The following is a 6033-nucleotide window of genomic DNA, read 5'->3' as shown; positions in this document are numbered from 1 at the left end:
CCAGCACTTTCTCACTTGACTTTGGGTCATCATGTCTCTCCTGCATTGTTCCTAGTTTAAATTTGTCTTTACAAGGTTGGCTACATTTTGAGTAATTATTTTTCTGCCTTGTATAGTCAAAGGGTTCCCATTTCTTTTTAGTAGTCCTCAATCTTCAAAGAGCATCTCATGGTTGTAAAACCTGAATTCCTATTGATAACACCAACTGTGTAGTTTCAATTAATAATAATCACAGTTTCAACTAATTTATAGATTTTTCATCTATCCTATGCAGTGCCTTGTTAATATGAGGATTAGCTTCCTTTCCAAGAAGAGACTCTACAGTAAAAATGGTATAAACATGAGGGAGTTTTATTCTTGTAACTGGTAGTTGACCTCAACTGTGTAATATTTCTTGGAAATTCATGAGACTTTCCCAGAGGTCCTTTAGTACAAAAAGAAAAGAAAGGAAAAAAAAAGTCTTTAAATGCCAAACTAACAAGTGTGTGCTTCCCACTGGGCTTGTGAATACTTTGCTTGCCATACCTTATTAAATGTAAATTTAAAATAAGTCAAGTAGATACCTGCTGAGAAACATGTAGTTTCACTGTCTAACTGGGTCATATCAAATCTGAAACAAAGGGCATAACTGCTAAGAAATATAAAAATAATGTTGATGATCAATCCTCTTTTTATAAAGAGACTTCTCTGCTCCTGAGTTTCCCAGCACACCCCCACCATAGTGCTTAGAAGGCATCAGAAAGACTGAGTTCAACATTTATAAAGAAAGTAAGGGGGTTTATCTCTGATGATTGTATTTATCTCACCTAAATTTAGAAGCAGAACTCAGCTGAAAGTTAAAATACCTGCATTTTGATACCCATATGCCTCTGTGTCATTGGGATTACAGGTGTCTAAATGCTTTGACAAAGTAAACCGTAGCCGTATAATAGTGAATTTTAGGATATTATTCAGCTGACCAAAAGCCTAATAAATGATGTTGTTTCTTTAGGCTATGCAGGTACCTAACCTGCTCAGGGCTGGTTATATGCAGAAGGCTGGCAGTTATGGCACAGTAAATGCACAAACTGTGTCCTGAAATGGCAGCTGGAAGCTGAGACTGCCACATATGGGTATCCTGGGAGTATAGTGAGGTTAGGGAGAGGAACTGGCTAATTTCCCAGCCCAAACTTGTGTAGGGTGAGTATTTGCCAGAATATGGTTTCACTGATTACTTATTTTATTTATTTATTACAGATTTTTTATTTCTATTGGCTACACACACCTGCAGTGATCCAATCTCTTTTTCTGTCATATGGCTAAAATTGCGTAGCAAGAACGAGCACTAATGAGATACCCATGGCCTTCTCCTCAACCTTGCAAACCTTCCTTTGCTAAGCATACATAAGTGGATAAAAGCAGGGCTCAGCATTTCATTTTGTACTGGTAGTTTTCAAGCTCTGTGAACCTTGATCCATCTTTAAGGCTGTTAATTACTATATATTGTATATCATTATTATTACCAAGGGCAGATTCAGATATTTCCATTGCATAGACATTGCATTATGAGAATTATTGGATTTATTCTGAACAGTACAAGACAAACCAAATTACCATTTTTGTCAAATATGATCTGCTTCAGCAATTCTTTATTGACAGGCCTAAAAGGAATGATTATTGAATTCATAATCATAAGGAGACAGTGTATTTATTTAAATATGAAATTCACTGATACTACAATGACATTCCTTATGTAAAATCATGATCAAGCAAAATATTTCCATCTATACAGCAAAGTGAAATTTCAGATAATGGTAATTCTTACATTTACTCACTGCTTCACATCAGTTATCTTAAGTAAGCCTGCTATCTAGTGTGTGGAATTATTATAATACCATTATTCAGTTAATGAAATTAGGAAGAAATTATTTCATTTGCCACAACTACAAATGGAGTTACTTTAAAACCAGGAGTTCTTGAACAGCTGAACAAATAATTATATGAACATTGAAGTAGAACAACTGAAATATGTTTACCAGTGCTTATGTATGTCAAATGCTCCTAGAGCACTGTAGTTTTTGTTAAAAAGTATTTTAAAAAACTTCTCTGACATACTAAAATTTAACTATATTGTTACAAGTATGCAAAGCACTCAGAGCAACTATGCATTAATTTTGGAGTTTTCTTTTTCTTTTTCCTAAATTCCATCAGTCTATGGAATTTTTCCTTCATTTATGTTAATTGAGAATGAAAGACTGAGGTACTAGGTGGAGTGTCTATCTTTCAGGTTACTAATATAATGGAAATTATTAGGGTGACACAAAGGTCTTCAGTGGTCTGTTCTGCACCGAACACATAAACCTCTACTGTTGACAGAAGCAGAATTGTTGAGCTTATCAGACATGCACATAAATTTTTTAAACATAGTTTTCATAAACTAAAGGGATATATTTGATAAATCATCAGTTTTCAGCACATGACTGCAACTCTTGACTCCAACTTGCATGTTATATTTTGCATTCTCCTTCCTATCTGGTGAACTGCTCCATTCTGCCCAAAGGAAAAAGACATACTTTGAGTTACTAAATAATAAATAAGAATCATTAATTTTGTAATGCAGAGAATTGCACAGTGTATGAGTTCTGTTCCTCCTCCATCACGGTAACTACAGTCTAGGGTTTAAGCAATGGGTAGTTGTAGACTCACTTGAATGTAAAAACTAGTTCCAGATCAAACCTATGAGAATCACAATTAACAAAAAGCAGGAGTGATGACATATCAACTGATGCTGGGCCTCCACTTCACCAGATTTTCAAAGCTCCCTGGAGTTGTCTTGGGTTCTTTAGGATGTATCAAATGGCAGCAATCTCCTTCCTTAGACACCTTAATTCTGCTTTCATGTGTAATGGGTTTGATCCCTCTGGATACCTCTAACTACATGCATTCCATTTCAATTGGTTGCACTGGAGATTCAGAAACATAGACCACTATGTTTTTCTGTCTTTTTCTCAAGGTGAATCTTACTTTCTTCACCCTCAATGTTTATTTAGGGTGTAAAAAGACTAGAGAAATATGGTTGCAAGAGATTACACTCCACAGACATGTAGATGAGAAGACTGTCAGAGGTAACACTGGCAATAAAAATCCCTCAGAATTGCAGCAAAATGAGGCCAAGCAGTTTGTCATAGGTAACCTGAGGCAACATGATGTACTTTCAGTCTCAAAATGGAGCATTCAACACAAAGCCACCAGTCCCCTCAAATGAAAACAGAGATTAGAAGCATAATTAATTAGCAAAGGAAAATTTGACTGTGTTGAAAGATATGGAAAGTTGTTATCCATTTATTTTCAAATAGAGCAGGAAGGGGCTGTGGGGAGGTACCTTTCTGGTAGTTGAAATCAGGCATGTACTTCTCCATCTGGCAAGCTGAGCATGTAAATTCAGTTCCTGAAAACTGGAAAAATGGCAGCGACTCAAACAAAGAAATTTCTTTCTTCCACAGACAGGTGTTTCTGGTGTGGCCGTAGCTATAGAAGATCACGAGAGGAACTTCCATGCAACAACTTTTCAAGGAAAACAGTACATTTAGATGTTTTGCTATGCATTTTAGCAATATCTAATATGAAAGTAAAAGGGAAATGTTTGTTTTCAAGTAATTATTTAGGGAATATACACTAAATATATATGTTCTAGGCTTATTCTATGCTACCACATACAATAGGAAAAGCCTGTATTGGACTAAACATTAATCCTGTTTGCAAAACACAAATCAGGTGAATGATCTTTAGCATTCTTTACATTTTTCTCCAATGTAAATGTTACTTTTTGTAACTTAGTGATCTTGCCATTTTATTACCAGTAGATTTTATAAGAAAATAATTCACCCATTGCAACATTTGTCTTGCTCTGTGTTCTGTTATTATAAATTATCCACTGATGTATATGAAATAATATAACTGAAATTATTTCTGACTTCAATTTGATTTCAGATTTTCAAACTTTGCTGTTTTACTCAAATTCAATATTCTTGTATCCATGACAACATGTGCATACTCTGTCTTAAATATTATCTCACCAAAAACCAAGTGATTTAAATAGAAAGCACTTTGCATGTCACAACTTCACTGTACTTCAGACAGACAATTATGAACAAGAAATCAATTGTGTAATGACTTTGTTGCTGGATGTACTGTAATTACATCTCTGCTTCACAATGTACTTTTATGGCTCAAGTTTCTTCAAAATGAAAAACAGTGCTACATCTTTATTTATTAAATGCTAATGCATTCCTAACAGAAAGACTTAACTCTACAAATGTTTAATAATTATGCAGAATTCACTAAAGTGCTCTCAGCTTAATCAATTTGTTTTCATTTTTTTTATTTTAATTTTCACTGTAATTCAAAAGAAAGAGATTGGTCTTAATAAAAATACAGGAATAGGAAACAGTACTTTTTAAAAAGACTTCAACTCATCTCCACATTTTTGCGAGCCAGAATACTAAAGACCAATATAGGCAGTGAAAGTGCTCCTTCAATGTGATCTTCCCACCCAAAACAAGTCCCCAAATTTAGTTAAACAAAACCAACTTTAGGAATAAATTCTGGCATATAGCCAGTAATTACAAACAAACTTAATAACTTTCTTTGTGAGCATTGGCTTCCCAGGACTCTAAATTGTACTTGGAAGATAGGTGCACAAAATAAAGGTATTAGAACAAAGGTTGGAATCCAAACAGCTACAACTCCCAGAACAGGTCAGAGAGACCAGTTTTATATCAGTGAATACCAAATACCTTCAAGAAGAGTTAGGATAATCACTTAGTCATTAAAGTTCAAAATTTTCATGTATGAAAATACCACCCTCGTTTTTCTTTCTTATGTAGCAGTAGTAAAACAGAATAAATCACCAGATGTGAATTACTTTCAAAAAACTTGTTAGGATTTTTTGAGGTCAGACACCTCCATTGGATGTTTAGAGATGGCTGCATAAAATTTAGGCACTTCTCTTTGAATGAGCTAGATTGTTCCCTTAATGATGATTCTGAGACTAGATGGTTAACTTCAGACTCTCTCTTACCAGTGTGTTCAAAAAACTGTGATAATCTGAAAAATCTCTAGTTTTAACAAACTTTCAAAGTGTTTACTGTGCAGGGAAGTAGCTCACAGATTCCATGGAGGTCTGTGCTGTTCAGGTGAATAATAATTCATAATATTTATTAATATTATGATTTAAAAAATTAATATTTATTAACAATTACAATAACAAAATTTACTTATGAACCTTGATTAATTGGGATGGCAAAACTAATGGCTAATGGTGGAGAACTGCAGATGTTTGCAGTATTGATTCACTAGGCAATGTACTGCTGACAACACTCAAATGTAATAAATCACATATAAAAAATAAAAGTACTTTTTTTAAACTTTATTTTATTTGTGGAGATGAGTTCTGAGTTAACTATTATTGCCCAGAGATGAGATTTTTGAGTCACAGATCATCATTGCATAGGAAAATCCTCTCGATACTTAGCAATAGTCAAAAATCAAGTGAAATCATGAATTAATAGGAAAGAATTAGACAACATGTCAGAAAGTGTCATAGTGGTGGTGTATACATTTGGAGGTAGGTATGATCCCCACTTCTGAGAGGAAATAATCCCAACTGGAACGATGACATGGAGGATCAAAAGTGGGTATGGGTCTTTAACTGAGTAACCACTAAGTGGACTAGAACACTTCAGCTAGGATGAGTTATCTGAGAAGGAATTTGATAGATAAATAGCAGGAAGGAGATGAACAAGGGTTGATTGTCAACTGTCCTTTCCACAGGAAGTGGAATAAAGCAAACAAAATTCTCAGAATACAGACTCAAAACAATAAGAAAGAGAAAATTCTCACAGACATGGTTACATTACAAAAATTCTCTTTGGTGTACAGAGCTTAGTATAGGTTCAAACTGTGTTTATGAATCATAGAGGGAAAAGACATGAGAGGGCATTAAATAGAAATACAATAGCTGAGGATTAGGCAGCTCTTGAGGTACAGTCTGCT

This window comes from Corapipo altera, unplaced genomic scaffold (genome assembly GCF_003945725.1).
Source record: "Corapipo altera isolate COAL_440 unplaced genomic scaffold, ASM394572v1 46, whole genome shotgun sequence".
Taxonomy (NCBI): domain Eukaryota; kingdom Metazoa; phylum Chordata; class Aves; order Passeriformes; family Pipridae; genus Corapipo; species Corapipo altera.
Note: the sequence above shows the minus strand (reverse complement) of the source record.